Here is a 16,956-nt window from a genome sequence, read left to right on the forward strand (position 1 = left end):
AGCACTTGGGCCATCCTCCACTGCCTTCCTGGGCCACAGCAGAGAGCTGGCCTGGAAGAAGTGCAAGTGGGACTAGAGCCAGCGCCCATATGGGATGCTGGAACTGCAGGCAGAGGATTAACAAAGTGAGCCATGGCGCCGGCCCCTTTACTTTTAGTGTTTCTATCATTTGCTATTAAATCTGTGTATACAGAATACAAAAATGCATTATTGCAAAAATTAAGGGAGGAAAGAAAGGCAAGGAGGAAGGGGTGTTTGGGGGAAGAAGGAGACAAGTACAGTTATCCTCTTAGAATTGCATTTATGAAATACATGAATTCTGTCATTTTATACGAATAAAAATTTAAAAAGACACTGAAGATCTGCTCTCTTAACAAGTTTCTGGAACCCAGCGCATTGGGAGTGACTTTAGTGACCACAGCCTGCACAGAGCCCCAGGATTTACCGGCACGACGTCGGCCCTGCTAACCAAGGTCTCCTGCCCGTCCCCGCCAGCCCTCAGCACCTGCTCTTCTGCTCCTACGCCTGCGAGTTCAGTCTTTTTTTTTTTTTTTTGACAGGCACAGTGGACAGTGAGAGAGAGAGAGAGACAGACAGGTCTTCCTTTACTGTTGGTTCACCCTCCAATGGCCGCCGCAGCCGGCACAGCACGCTGATCCGAAGCCAGGAGCCAGGTGCTTCTCCTGGTCTCCCATGGGGTGCAGGGCCAATTACTTGGGCCATCCTCCACTGCACTCCTGGGCCATAGCAGAGAGCTGGCCTGGAAGAAGGGCAACCGGGACAGAACCCAGCGCCCCGACCGGGACTAGAACCCAGGGTGCCTGTGCTGCAGGCGGAGGATTAGCCTAGTGAGCCGCGGCGCCGGCCGCGAGTTGTCTTTTCGGTTCCTCCAGTCAGTGACATCACGCCGTGTCTGTCTCTTAGTTTCTGGTCTATTTCACTGCGCAGGGGCCCCCTGTTCACCTGTGGCACAAGCCTGAGTTGGGCGTCCGTTGGCAAGTTAAAACCTGATCCTCCGCAGGAGCCGGCAGCCCCATTCCTGGGTCTGCAGTTGGTCCTCTGTATCCGTTGGTTCCCAAACAGCAGATTCCACCTCCTGTGGTTTGGAAACGAAATCTGCAGCTACACTGCCCCGTGCAGACACGTTCGTTAACATGACTTCCTACACAATAGGTCAAAGGTACGCTTGGCACTCTAAGTGATCTGGAGATACCTGAAGGTGTGCAAGACAAACTGCGTAAGAAAGACGTGAATGCTGCACCATGTTGTACAAGAAGATGGATCATCAGTGGATTTAGTATCTACAAGTGACCTGGGAAACATTCGCCCCAGGAAGGCTGTAGACTAAGGAAAGTCACTGCATGGGCGAGATCTCCACACCCCACGCTCCTGCCGTGCTGCCCTCGACAGCAGAGATGTGGGGTCGGCCTTAGCACCGGCACACAGATGGACGGATAAAGACCGCGTATATGGTGTAATATTACACAGCGTGAAAGAGAAGGACATTCTGCCACGGTGACGACGTGGGTGGGCCTGGCACGGTCACTTCTCCACAGGGCGGAGTCTCACGTCTGACAGATGCTTCCACAGAACCTGGCCTTTCCAACAGACTGGCTCCTTGAGGAAGCTCTGGTCTCACTTGACACCGTCAAACCCACCAGTGCACCATGTCAATATCAAGTCTACTGCATAGGCCGGCGCCACAGCTCACTAGGCTAATCCTCCGCCTGCGGCTCTGGCACCTCGGGTTCTAGTCCCGGTTGGGGCACCGGTTCTGTCCCGGTTGCTCCTCTCCCAGTCCAGCTCTCTGCTGTGGCCCAGGAAGGCAGTGGAGGATGGCCCAAGTCCTTGGGCCCTGCACCCCATGGGAGACCAGGAGAAGCGCCTGGCTCCTGGCTTTGGATCAGTGCAGCGCTGGCAGTAGTGACCATTTGGGGGGTGAACCAACGGGAGGAAGACCTTTCTCTCTGTCTCTCTCTCACTGTCTAACTCTGCCTGGCAAAAAAAAAGTCTACCAGTCTACTGCATAGACACTTGCTCACTTCATTGGTGACAGCAATGGGCAGCTTTTAATGGTGGGCTGTGGGAGAGTACATCGCCATGGTATTTTTCGGTTGAATTACGAGAAGAAAATACTGTAAAAAATCAGATGGAAAAATGAGAGAGCATGTTGAGAAAACAACAAGTCTTCTAGGATGGCCCAAGTGCCTGGGCCTCTGCCGCCCATATGGGAGACCCCTATGGCCTTCCAGGCTCCTGGCCTTGGCCTGGACCAGTCACAGCTGTGGTGGCCATCTGAGGAGTGAACTACAGATGGAATGCTTTTCTCTCTGTCTCTCCCTCCCCACCAACTCTGTAATTCTGTTGTTCAAATCAATCAATCTTCAGAAAAAGCAAACTTCTACAGGTGCGGTTTCTTGCATTTCTAGGGCAGTGGGCGTGTCAGCAGGTGGCCACTGGTCAGCACACCTGATCCTCAGGGGACGTGCAGTAGACAGTGTAGGAGCAAGGGCAGTGCGTGGTCTGGTTGCTGGGACAAAGCCGTGGGTCAGGACAGGAACGAACTGCATGAATTCCAGCCCCACTCAGGATTCCAGCTTCCCGCCGATGCGCACCCTGCGAGGCGGTGGGCGACGGCTCAGGCGGTCGGATGCCTGCCACTCCTGTGGGAGGCCTGGACTCAGTTCCCAGCTCCCGAGGTCAGCCTGGCTCAGGCCTGGATGCTGTGCGCATGGGGAGAGTGAACCAGCAGATGGGAACACATTCTCTCTCTCTTTGTCCTCTCTCTCCTTCAAACAAATCATAAATACACAACTTTAACTCCTACAAAATAGGAATACTCTTTAAACAGAAAAAAGAATCATTCAGTAGTAGCCACAAGCCGGGGATGTGGAGTGATCACCATCCGTGCCCTGGGGTCTGGTCTCAGGACGCGGGGACACAGCCAGGCCCCGTCCATGGGCACCACTAAAGGAACTCTGATGTCTTACAGGAGAAAAATTCGAGCTACCCCAGGTTCTGGAGATGCCAGTGCTACAGCAGGCTGGGCGAAGGACAATTTTCCCTGTTGAGTCAGCGCCCGAGTAAAACTCTCCATCCTTTTCCTTAATAAAAACAGGCATAGTTTGCTCCACCTCGTGGGCGGGGTGATCCGAGCTGAGCCGAGGAGCAGGCTTTCTGGCACAGACTCCAGCAGGGGGCGCTGTCAGTCTCCACTCGGTGGCCAGAGCAGTTAGGGTCAGGTTTTCACAAGGCGGCCCAGCTGTGCGCCTGTCCATCAGTCCTGGGGTGGGGGGGGGTGGTCCTGGGACTTGAGACGGGATTTATTCTCCTGTTCCCTGAGTGGTGGGATTACAGAACGTGCTTAACGTTCCCAACCCCAATGATTAACCTCCATGCTCCATGGAAACCAGAAAAGAGCCGGCGATGGGATAACGCCCAAGGCAGAGACAGTCGGGGGCGGCCAGGCTTCCCGGGTGCCCCATGGGCCCCAGTCTCGTGGCTCCCCTAGGGTCTTCCAGGCAGTCTCATAGCCTTGCCCTAAACCACACCTTCCCTCACGTCCGCAGGTTATGTTTCTCCTGATTTCCAACCCAAACGTCCCAGGTGTTCAAAGCGAACACACTAGTGCTTCTTTTTGTAGACCTCGGTAATTACCCAGTGACTGCCAGTGTAGGCAGAGATGATATTGCCAAAACAAGACTTCCCTGGACACGTTTTTATTGAACATCCTCAGAGAGTCCGCACAGGACTCAGCAGGGGGACGGCAAAGCACGGTGTCACCCCCATATCCAGGAGAGGAAAACAAGTGCTGGAGACACCTGGGCCGCGTGTGGCCACGTGGCTGCAGAGCCTCGAGGCAGCACGGTGCCGGGGGACACTCGCTGGGAGCCTCAGAGATCCAGCCGCACCGGCGCCTTGCCAGCGGTTTTCGGCTGCTCCTCGTGCGCTCTTGTCTTTGCTGCTGGTTCTGGTGTCTGTTCACATCAGCCCGCCGGTGCCTGAGTATCCAACAGGGCCCGCCACCGTGTCCCAGGCACTCCGCGGTCTGTTGCTGAGGGAGTCGCGGCCCGAGAGACGCCGCTCTCCTCCTGCGCCAAGTGCAGCCCTGGGATGACCTGGACCTTCGTGGTGCCATTTTCCTTGTGTGAAATCCACGTGAACACCTTCATGTCAAGCTCATTTTCCATCCAGTCTGCCTCTTTCTGTGGACCGTGCGCACTTGCAGGTTAAGTGACATTGCGCACCATAGTGGAATTGCTCAACGGTGCCCCACCACTGCCCTGGAGGACTGACCCGTGCAGGGAGCTGTCGGTGCCCCGAGTCTATGCTGTCCCCTGGCAGTCCAGCCGGCTGCTCAGCCACCCGCCTGCCTCCCCAGGACACACGGTCTGCCTGCATCCCTGCTTTCACGGCCTCTTTGCAAATATGGGATTCGGCAACAAGTGAGGTCATGCCCATTGACAACATAAAGTAAGCACAGGGCCCACGCTGTGCTTAGTTGGTGAAGCTGCCGCCTGCAGTGCTGGCATCCCATATGGGTGCTGGTTCTTGTCCTGGCTGCTCCACTTCCGATCCAGCTCTCTGCTGTGGCCTGGGAAGGCAGTGGAAGATGGCCCAAGTCCTTGGACCCCTGCACCCACGTGGGAGACCTGGAAGAAGCTCCTGGCTCCTGGCTTCAGATTGGCACAGCTCTGGCCATTGCAGCCATCTGGGGAGTGAACCAGTGGATGGAAGACCTCGCTCTCTCTCTCTCTGTTTGTGTGCGTGTAACTCTGACTTTCAAATAAATAAATAAATAAAATCTTTAAAAAAGTAAAAGCGAATCTTCCTGGTGCTCCCTCAGCGCTTCTTCTCCCCCCTCTCCCTAGTGGGTGGGCTGAACTGGAATGAACTGGCCCAACCCAGCCCCTTCCTTGAACAAAGGGGTCCCTGCCCCTAGTGAGCTGCCCCAGCTCCACGGGAGCAGCTGTAGAGGGCGTGATCTCGTCAGGGATCCAGGGGGTCTCACCAATCCCAGCAGCCGACCCCTCTGCCCAGCCAGGCTGAAGGCTGCCGACGTCCGCCCCGGTAGAGCAGACACCAGACTGAACCGCCTGGTGTCTCTGTTTCTGGTTACCAAAGAGCTCAGGGCGCTGTGCGGGGCGCGGTCACTCAGAGCCGCTTCCGTCGCTCCGGACTCTGAGACAGTGTTCCGGGAACCCGTCTCCCTTCATCTTTTCACAGATGTTAGCTCCAGTGAGATCTGGAAGCCCTCATGGCATCCAGACTTACCCTTGGGAATAGGTCCTGCCCACATCCACGGTCCTGCCATGGACCATCGGACTTCGAAGTGCGAGAAACAAACTTTCAATATTTTAAGACACTGAGACCCCGAAATTCTCTGAGACAGCAGCCGCATCATCTCCATGAATGCGTGCCCATACGCGGGACCTTCCGAGTGAACCTGCTGCCGGCTTAGACTCTCGTAGAGCCCTGAAGACACACTGTCACCGACTCGGCACCAAGCAGTTAATCAAAGGAGGCGTGGACAGAGCTGCGCACGACACAGGTTGGTGCTCTGTGCTGGCCAGCACCACCGGTCCAGTCATTTCCTGGGGCAACAGTGATGCCTGCCTTTTGTTATAAATCGTAACCAAAGATGCCATACATGATCCCATCATTCTAATGAGTTCCCCATGGGGAGTTTGCCTTTTCCTGGGGAAGTCGTGCCTTGCGGGAACACAGGGGTTCCTCTAGTTGTCCACGTCCCTTCCCCACGGGGATGTGTCTGGCGGCCGTAATTCTGCCTAATTACATGATGCTGTCTTGTGACCTCAGAGGAATTCCTCAGCCCTGCTAGGTGCTTATGTCCACGCACAGCCTTGCCACGACAGATCAGTCCACACCGACTCCGTCCTGCTGGCACTCGCTGACCACAGACACTCTCCGTCAACCCAGGCGTCGCCCTTGCCTGCTGGGTCCGCGCAGCCAATGCGTGCGTCTGCAGGGCCCGGCAGGCTCTCGGAACCACATTCTGACACAAAGTAAGTCTATTCCGCGTTCTTGGTTCTGCACTTGGGTCCCCTCACGCTCAGCAGATTACATACAGAGGCTTGTTGGGATGGACATAGTGGCACGGTGTTTAAACTGCTCCTTGTGGTGTCTGCGTCCCTTATCAGAGAACCTGGTTTGAGTCCTGGCTCCACTTCCACAGGGCTTCCTGCTCACGCTTCCTAAAACACAGCGGATGATGGCTCGAGTGCTTGGACCCTTGCCACTCAGGTCCTGGGTGTTGTGGGCATTTGGGGGGAACCAGCAGATGTGAGATTTCTCTCTCTTCCTTTCTCTCTGTCCCCCCCACCCCTTCACACTCCCTTTCAAGTAGATGAACTTTTTTTTTTAATTTGCAAAGAAAACCTCTTAATCCATCAGAGGGCTCACTGCAGGGGAACAGTAGAACCTTGGTCATGTGGGGGTGGGGACGGGGGCATGGCTGGCGAGCAGCAGAGAGCCATCCATTGGGCTGGGGTTCGGGCTTCCTTGTGGAAACCTGGACAAGTGGGTGAGCAATGTAAGGATGTGGTAGTTGTTCTGCAACATGAAGATGTCTTCAAATACCCGGGTTCAGTCCGTCTTCACATCCATGAAAGCTTAGCAGATGCACTAACGGACACTCATGGACAAATGTGAACAATGGTTGGTGGGTGATGAGATGAAGAAGTACCAGTGCTCAGGGGGCGAGGGCACGGACGGCTCATTTGCTAATCCAGCTTGCATTTTAGAAGGTCACCCAGTTCCTTCTGCTTAATCAAGGAGAAACTTGGTGCCCTTAATTGAATTTAAAACTATTCCTTAAATACTTGCTTTTCTGCCCTATTCCTCCAGTGTTTACAGGTAAACATAAAACAAAATTCCTTGCCGAGTAACTACAGTATCTCATTGGATTTTTAAAGGTTTGTGGAAACATCATGTGAAGCCATGAATTTGCCTGTCTCCCCACTGAGCGACTCTTGATTTAGGACTGAAGTACAGATGTAGCCTGAAGATAGGAAAGTACTCCTCCGTTTATAGTTCAGTGAAAGATTTGCCTAACACGAGTGCTGAAATTGGATGAAATTGGTTTCATCATCCGTGAAGACGAGTAAATCCCTATCTTCTGTGGGTAAATTCCCCCAGCTTGGGAGCTGCTGGGTCATGCATAGGTCTATTTTCAGATTTCTGATGAACCTCTGCACTGTCTTCCATGATGGTCATGGTAGTTTACATTCCCACCAACGGTGAATTAGGGAACTTTTCCCCCACATCCATGCCAGCACTTATCTATCTATCTATCTATCTATCTATCTATTTTGATTTTTGGATGCTAGCCATTCTAACTGAGGTGAGGTGAAACCTCCTTGTGATTTTTATTAGCATTTCCCTGGTGGCGAGTGACCCTGAGCATTTTTTAATGTGTCTGTTGGCTATTTGCATTTTATCCTTTGAAAGACCCCGGCATCAACCGTCAGGCCCTGTTTCTCCTCTCTCACGCCTGTAGAGACCCTCAGAATCTCACCCCCTCCTCCAGGCAGACTGTCACCAATGAGCCCCTGCAGGAGGTCTTGGAAGGGCTCCTGCACAGCGCCCTGAGGCCTGTGCACCCGGCAGTGTTAATGCAAGTAGTCACCAAGCCCACAGTATGCCTTCTTTGGCCTGTGTGCTGTTTCCATGGCCTGGTCCCCAGATGCACCTCATGCTGCTTGCATCTGCACTTGCCGTCACCCGCCTGCTCTCAACTCGCTGGTCCCCATAGCATCATGCACAGGTTTTCCCCTTACGTTTCACTCGCCCCTTCACTTCAGGGCCCTCACAGGGCCTGTGGGGCAGTGCACACCCCACAGCTCCAGACTCAGAACGCTGGCCCAGACCCTCGATTCTGCACGTGTGCAGCGTCTTGCAGAAAGGCCATGGGTCATTTATCTCTGGGTTCGCTGACGGGCCAGGCGCCTGCTCTGGTCTGGGAGCTGCGCTGGCCTCTCCTGGGGTTGAGGTCAGATTGTGTCAGCCAGTCAGTGGTGCGGTGGCTGCTTGGCCAGGGACGGACGGCCTTGCTCACATGCCTGGTGGCTGGCAGGTTTGGGCCCCGGGGGAGGGGCGCCCAGGCCACACATCTTTTATGATGCAGTGGGCTGGGTTGGGCTTTGAAGCAAGAGCAAGCCCTACTGATCCAGCATCTCCTGTCTGTGTTTCTACATTTGCTATTGTCCCGTGGGCCAACACAACCCAAGTTGTCCATGTGTGGGCAAGGTCCAGGGTGTGGACACAGAGAGAGGTGGGCAATGCTGGTGGCCATCCCCAGAGGCCTTGCTGGAGCAGTGAGTGTGTGAGGCCTGCAGTTCACCTGGGCTCAAAGGCTGGCTCTGAAGCTTGGCCAGTGTGCGGTTATGAACTGGGTTCCTATCTCACGGAGCCTCAGCCTCCCTCATCTAACGTTGATCCAATCAGAGCAGCAGGACTGCTTCAAGGCGGAGCAAGTGAGATAATGAAGATGAAAAGCTGAACGAGTCTCTGTAGCATCGGAGCTCAAATAGTGGCCACCGGTCTGAGTCAAGCCCTTGGGCTTGAGGTGTTCTCCCTTGTGAAGGGTCAGCTCCTGTTCCCATGGAAACGTGTCCTGAGTGTCCTCTGTCCTTGCCCAGATGCACACACGCCTAGCTCCACAGGTGCACAGCTGAGCTATAGGATCCAGGACTTGGACGCCTGCCCCCCTTAGGTAGAGATTTGCTGCCCTGGCTCAGGCGGGAACGCTCCACGCAGCGGAATCCATCACCCGGCCTCCTTGGCAGACAGTAATGGGCTAGCTCACCACGGGGACCCCATTCACTTCCCCTCCGTTGTAAAAATGACAAAGATGGCTCTGCAGCCTCTCTGTCTCCCAGCAATAACTTAGGAGAGGCGACGCGTGTGCGATCTGTTATCCTGTGTTTAGGCTCTCTGAGAAGCGGGCTTGCCAGCGCAGTATTCTCACGTGGCTTCGGGCTGACACTCCCAGGTCCCAGCACTATTTTTCCTCCACTAACCAGCCTGTTGGAAATGCTATGCGCGCACCACTGGTCCTCCATCTTCCCCCGCTTCTCCCTTTGGAGTTCCCTCTCCAGGACAAGCAGCGTGATGATTAAAGAGGAGACTTGGAGGCGGCTGCAGCCCCACACCTCTGCCGTGGCCTCCTGTGTGCTGTGGCCGTGGAGCCCTGGCAGGGCGCTCTCCTTGGCAGGAGGAGAGGCAGACAGCACATGGGCACCTGGGGCCTGCTGCATGGACCCAGTGAACACACACCACGTCTCAGATTTTGACCTTCGCGATTTTCTTGGAAGGAACTGAGTCTCCTCCGTGTCTTGAGCATCCAGTATCTGCATCTGTTATTTTTTTCTACTTTCACAGGCAGAATCATGTGTCAGTGTGATTTCTGTGTCTCTTAAGGGACTTGAACTGTTTGCCTGGGCATCCAAAGTGCTGTTGGCTGTCTTTTAACTTGATTAGGGCGGTCTCTGTTGCTGGATTTGCCTCAGTCCCTCGGGCTCATGATGGGCGTGTTGGTGTGGAGGTCCTTTCCTGTCCCTGGCTGTGGTCTCGCCCTGGGGAGGCCACGGCACCTGCGCTCGGGCGGCTTTGCTGCTCTCCTGCTCTTGGCTCCTTGTCCTCGTGCGTTTCTCTCTCCCTGCCTTCCCATTTGATCACCTCATTGGCTCCTTTCTCTCCTGGCGGCCCGCATTCACCCTCCTCTAAGTTACTTTTTAACTACAAAGTGGTAGAAAAGTGATCCAATGCAAGATGGCCATGTTAACATTTTGCAAGGGATGAGCCTTGGGGCATAGATTCTTAGTTCACCATTTGAAAGGGGAGCCCACAGAGGAGGTCGGTTCTCACCCCTGCTGCTCCTGCTCTAATCCGGCTCCATGTTAATGCTCTGGGAAGGGAACAGAAGATGTCCTGGCTGGTGCCGCGGCTCACTAGGCTAATCCTCCTCCTGCGGCACCGGCACACTGGGTTCTAGTCCTGGTTGGGGCACCAAATTCTGTCCTGGTTGCTCCTCTTCCAGGCCAGCTCTCTGCTATGGCCCGGGAAGGCAGTGGAGGATGGCCCAAGTGCTTGGGACCTGCACCCCGTGGGAGACCAGGAGAAGCACCTGGCTCCTGGCTTCGGATCAGCACGGTGCGCCAGCTGCGGTGGCCATTGGAGGGTGAACCAACGGCAAAGGAAGACCTTTCTCTCCGTCTCTCTCTCTCACTGTCCACTCTGCCTGTCAAAAAAAAAAAAAAAAAGATAAAAAAAAAAAAGATGTCCTAACACTAGGGCAGCTGCCACCCATGTGGAGACCAGGAGGGAGTTCCTGTCTTCTGGCCTCAATGGGGCCCAGCCCGGGCTGTTGCAGCCATTTGGGGAATGAACCAGCAGAGGGACACCCCCTCTCTCAGAAAAAATAGAATAAACGTTTGGAATCTTTTTCCATAAGAAATGAATATTAGAAGATGCTACGCTTGGAACTGAAATACGTCATTGAAAGAAAAGCAAGGAGGGAGGGGCAGGGGTGGGAGTGCAGGGGAGGGGGGCTGGGGAGCATCATTCGGCTCTGAAAGTACATGTGAAACAGACGAAGTGCGTTGCCTCATATAAACTTCAGAATGGTTTTTACAAGATGCCACATCTGTGTTTGTTTCCAAAAATATTTCTACTTTTTCATCTCCTAATTATCAGTAAATGGATTCTCATGACGTTCATCAGGTGAAGGCTGATAATTGCATTAGACGGATCAGACGTGCCGCGCATCACGTGACTGTCAGACGTACCGCGCATCACCTAACTGAACATCGTCTCCTCGATCTACCAGCTGTTGCGAGGAGGACACGTGTGTCCGACGCCACTGGACAAAGGTCCATCTGTCCACACCATGCTTGCTCCCCTGAGCAACACTCACGCCACGCACAGGGCCCCCTGACCCACGCTGCACTGGCGCTTGCTGTATGTTGGGGTTTGAGCCTTTAGCTCTGACATGGGGTAGTTTGATGTCTGGGCCAATCAGGTTTTTAATCTTAATTTTTCATTTTCGAAGTGAGGTTTTTTTTCTTGTTCTCAAGTTGTATCTATATATTCTTTCATTTTACTCCATCTGATTTATATCTTTAAAATAGCAATCTTTATGTATGAAAAACACTGCAGTATGTAGAGAAAAGAAACTATTTACCAATGTCATCTCAGAAAAATTGAGCTGAATCTTAAAACTTTATTAAAGTGCTTTTCTTGGCTGAAATATGGTAGTCATATAATCACATATCTCATCTCCATGATACAGTAACAGGAGAGACATTTATAACACCAGGTGACTCGTGCTAAGATCTATCACTCAGTTAAATAATGCTTTTCCTGCATTCATAGATAATAGTTTTTGCTATTTCTGGTATAGTTTTTAGGTCTGCTTTAAGAAACAGAAGAACCGTATTTCCAGGTGAATTTTATTTTGTGTGTTCATGCTGGGAGACAATGTGTTTAATAACAAGATTTTTTTTCAATATTTTTCTTCTTTTCCTGAGTAGCATTCACACTTCTATGTTTTTTCTTGATGGTCAAATGCAACATCTCACATCTAGTTTATGTACCCATACAGACATGAAGTCCTATGAAAAACAGCTCTGTGCGTTAATTATGTATTATTTAAATCCAATATGACCATGGGTGTTTGATATTCTGATAAAGGCGTAGACTTGGGCATGCTACGCGTGATCTGAACTTATCGCACCACTTGTCGAAGAAATAGACTACAACTCAAAGAACACGCCAGTCTTGTTGGGTCTGCTGACGAAGTGGGGTCAGTTATTTGAAGCAAGTTGTATATCTACCTTTCTGTCATCTGTCCATCTACTGTCTGCCCATCTATTTAAAGCGTTAAACGTTCATAGTTTAAAAAGGAAACTCTGGAATCAGTAATCCAGGCTTTACTGTTGTGAAACCAGTTTTAGAAAACCCAAGAATAGCAGAATTCAGTAAAGTAGGAACAACAAAAGCAATAGAAAAGTCAATGAAAATCAGGTAGTTTAAGGAGGTGAGGGGGCCGGCGCCACGGCTCACTAGGCTAATCCCTGCCTGCGGTGCCGGCACACCGGGTTCTAGTCCCGGTCGGGGCACCAGATTCTGTCCCGGTTGCCCCTCTTCCAGTCTAGCTCTCTGCTATGGCCCGGGAGTGCAGTGGAGGATGGCCCAAGTGCTTGGGCCCTGCACCCCATGGGAGACCAGGGGAAGCACCTGGCTCCTGGCTTCGGATCAGCACAACACACTGGCCGTAGTGGCCATTTGGGGGGCAAACCAATGGAAGGAAGATCTTTCTCTCTGTCTCTCTCTCACTGTCTAACTCTGCCTGTCAAAAAAAAAAAAAAAAAAAAAGGAGGGGAGGGAACACAAATTGAGAATATTAGCATCAAATAATGAGTCGTTACTGTCACCCACACAGACAGTAAAATAAGGCAATATTGTACCATCGAGAGATTCATTGGAAGTCACAATCTTGCTAAGTTCATTCAATAGTATGTAAATAAGCTAAGTTGATCTATACTTATTCATTAAATGATGATTTACTTAAAAACTTTCTTAAAAACATACCCTGGGTCCAGGATGAAGTCTTGCTGAAGGAGTGAACAGCTCCTCCCCACATGGACTCCTCCAGGAAGCCCGCAGGACCCCACTTCCCAGCTACTCTGACGAGACCACCACCACCCTGACAGGAAAGCAGACAAAGCTATTAGAATCAAGGAAAACGTCAGAATACTTTCTGTTGTGAGTATATGAGCATGCGAATGTGCTTAATAAGTGAATATTAGCCAATCACATCCAGTGATATGAAACTGGATATTATATTATAACAAATTGGGAAGTTATTCCAGGCAGCGTTCTTTCTTTTTTTTTTAGAAAATTTTTATTTAAGAAATATAAATTTTGGCCGGCGCCACGGCTCACTAGGCTAATCCTCCGCCTTGCGGCGCCGGCACACCGGGTTCTAGTCCCGGTCAGGGCACCGATCCTGTCCCAGTTGCCCCTCTTCCAGGCCAGCTCTCTGCTGTGGCCAGGGAGTGCAGTGGAGGATGGCCCAAGTCCTTGGGCCCTGCACCCCACGGGAGACCAGGATAAGCACCTGGCTCCTGCCATCGGATCAGCGCGGTGCGCCGGCTGCAGTGCGCCAACCGCGGCGGCCATTGGAGGGTGAACCAACGGCAAAAGGAAGACCTTTCTCTCTGTCTCTCTCTCTCTCTCTCTCACTGTCCACTCTGCCTGTCAAAAAAAAAAAAGAAATATAAATTTTGAAAATACAACTTTTGCATTACAGCGGTTTCCCCCCATAACCTCCCTCCCACCCACAACCATCCCATCTCCCACTCCCTCTCCCATCCCATTCTTCATTAAGATTCATTTTTAATTACCTCTATACACAGAAGATCAACTTAGTATTTACTGAGTAAAGATCTCAACAGACCGCACCCACACAGATACACAAAGTATAGAGTGCTGTTTGAGTAGTAGTCTTACCACTAATTTGCATATACAACAGCACATTAAGGCAGAGGTCCTACATGGGGGTAAGTGCACAGTGACTCCTGTTGCTGACTTAACAATTGACACTCTTGTGTATGGCGTCAGTAATCACCCAAGGCTCCTGTCATGAGCAGGCAGCATTATTTCAACATTCACAAACCAATTAATGGCAAAAGGCTTCTGCTCCTCTCTTTGTGATGGTCTTGGACACCTGCGTCCTGCATTGGCATGCCTGGGCTCCAGTCCTGCCCTGCCGTGGACTGCAGCTCCCTCGTGACGCACACCTGAGAGGCGGCAGGTGGCTCAAGTGGTCGGGCCTCGCCACAAATTCTGGAAGACCAGAGCTGAGTTCTGGGGCCTGGCTGGGCCTGGCCCGGCTCTGGCTGTGCAGACATTGGGGAGCAAACAGCAGATGGCAGGCTGGTCTTTGTTTCTTTTTGTCTCTGTCTCGCTCTTTCTGTGTCTGCTTTTCGAACAAATTAAAATAAATAAAGACTTTTTATGAAAACCAGTGAATGGTATTCGCTCTATTGCCACACTCAATGTACATTACTTGACAAGTATACACATGTGTACATTGTCACAACAGATGTTGGGAAAATCCGGGCGAGTCAGCACCTGCTCATAGGAACAGCCCAGGATGGGCAGGGCTGCAGTCACCCAAGTCCTGGAGCAAACAGCAGACTCGGGGGGGAGGGCCGAACACTTCTCCCTCGATCGGGCTCCTCTTACACGGCCGTCGCCATCCCTGCTACTCCATACTAAGTGATGAGTCCTAGCCAATAAATAAGAAAAAAATCAACCAAGAGGTGTAGATTAGAGATGAATAATTAACATAGACTTTATTCAGAAATTGTATATTTTCATTATTGCATAAAATTCAAAGCAATTTACACAAAAACCTGCTAGAATTTTAAAAATGTGTTTATTTGTGTTTAACAAGCAAACACTGTTATATATACACTGGCAAAGAATATTTTCATATTGCAAATTAAAGGCTAATGTCACTTGTCATGTGATCAACAAACATTAAAAGCTTGGGGATAATGCAAGAAGCACTGACGAGACACAGAATGAAATACATATTTTTTCAGCAATCTGAAGACTCGCTCGTTCTAATATGTCAGTTATCTTCCTGTTGATATCTGCCTCCCAATATTTTAATAAAAAATCAGCAGGCATTTTGAACAATTGAAAAACTAAAAATGAAATTTAAATGGAAAAATAAATTTCTGAAAATAGTCCGAGGAAGCCGGTTCTGAGACGCGAGTCAGCAGGACGCTAGCACCGCCCGCAGAGTCCGTGTGGTACTGATTCTGGAGCAGCTCACACGTGGGGCAGAGCAGACGTGGGGGAAGCACGCTCCGTCCCTGGTTAGCTTCCGCCCACGTCGCCAAGGAGATTTAACCGAGAGAGGAGAGTCTGCACACTAAACGATGCCAACATCCTTCATCGGGAAAAGTCTGCTCCTACGCCGCACGTTGTTAAGCGCAAACTGAACTAGACCATCTCACGGATTATGAAGATCAAAACCTGGGCAATTCGATCAGAACGGGCAGACAAACCTCACCTAGGGTTAGGCAAACACTTCTTAAAGGAGTTACACATGCAGACATCACGAAGGAAAACAATGTGAACATAGCACGCATTTCTGCTGCTTGAAAACTCTGTTAAGGAAACAGTACCCCCCCCCCCCCACACGCAGCACCCACTCAGTGATAGGATCTGCAGGAAGATAACCAGGCCACAGAAGGAGACGGGGTGGGGGGCACTGGAGAGCGAGTAGAGGGCACGGAGCGGGAGGCCGACACTCAGCCTCCTCCTGATAGGCAACTCCACACCAACCCTGCAGAGGGGTCAGGATCCACACCGGGGCCAGAGCAGCCGCCGGCCTGGGTGACAGCACCACGTGCTGGTGCAGGTGTGGGGCAGCCCGGACTCCAGCTCATCGCTTGAGGAATGAGCGGCTCGGCCCCTGGACAGAACGGATCAGCAGACTTGCGGGGTCAGCAGGTTTCTCCGGGCATCCACCTGAGGACAACACACACCTCACACAGGGCCGTGTAGGCAATGTTCCTGTGATGCTGTCAACCGTCAGACACTTAGGGAAACGCTTGAAGCTCGAGTTGCTGGATGGATCAGCGCTAGAGAATCCGGGCACACTGGGAAGGATGGACAGCAGGTCGGACTGAGCTGAGAGGGGTACGGAAGCTCTCTCCCTCTCTCCCTCTCTCTCCCTCTCTCTCCCTCTCTCCCTCTCTCTCTTTCTCTCACTCTCCCTCTCTCTCTCCCTCATCTCTCTCCCTCTCCACCCTTCTCTCTCCCTCCCTCTCCCTCCCTCCCTCTCTCCCTCTCCCCCCTCCCCTCTCCCTCTCTCTCCCTCCCTCTCTCTCTCTCTCCCTCTCTCCCTCTCCCCCCACTCCCCTCTCCCTCTCTCTCCCTCCCTCTCTCTCTCTCCCTCTCTCCCTCTCCCCCCACTCCCCTCTCCCTCTCTCTCCCTCCCTCTCTATTTCTCCCTCTCTCTCTCTCCCTCTCCCCCTCTCCCTCCATCTCTCTCTCCCTCCCTCTCTCTTCCTCCCCCCCTTCTCCCTCTCTCTCCATCTCTCTCCCTTTCTTACACTCTCCCTTTCTCTCCCTCTCCCTCTCCCACCCTTTCCCCCCACTTTCTTCCTCTCTCTCTCTCTCCCTCTCTCTCCCTCTCCCCCCTTCTCTCTCTCCCTCTCTTACTGTCTCCCTTTCTCTCCCTCTCCCTCCCTCTCTCTCCCCTCTCTCTGTGCTCTTCAAGTGCAGTGAAAACTACAACAGTAACGGAGATGGGGAGATGGAGTGAAGGCCACGATGGCTGGCCCTCACATGCACATTAGCAGGGAGCTGGAACCAGGCGCTGAGTCAGGACTCTAACCAGGAGTTCTGACCTGAGGTCGCGGAATCCCAAGTGGTACCTTAACCGCCAGGCATGATACCCGCCCCTGGTATTTCTGTCTCTACGTACACACCGTTTAGATGAACAGGCGGAGCCTGTGTGCACTGGGGGGCAGTGGGTCATGGCTCAAGTACTTGGGTCCCTGTCACCCACGTGGGAGACCAAGGTTGAATTCCACAGTCCTGCTTGGGCATTTGGGGAGTGAATCAGCAGATGGAACATTTTTCTCTGTGTGTGTGTGTCTTATGTCTCTACCTCTAAACGTTTCAAATGAAATGAAATTAAGAATAAGCTGGAACACTCCAGTTCGCATTTAGGAAAACCACAAGTGAGGCAGTGCGGCTCAGCCAGCTTCCCCCGCCCTCAGGTCAGCGCACCTCCTGAGTGGCTGCAGTCCCCACCTTGCCCCGCTGCTCGGAGCCCTGCGCTCAGGGCTGTGGACGCGGGACGCAGTGCGCAGGCTCCTCGTGACCTCAGCGTGCTGCTGAAGCGTG

The sequence above is a fragment of the Lepus europaeus genome, chromosome 8 (genome assembly GCF_033115175.1).
Source record: "Lepus europaeus isolate LE1 chromosome 8, mLepTim1.pri, whole genome shotgun sequence".
In the NCBI taxonomy this organism is placed as follows: domain Eukaryota; kingdom Metazoa; phylum Chordata; class Mammalia; order Lagomorpha; family Leporidae; genus Lepus; species Lepus europaeus.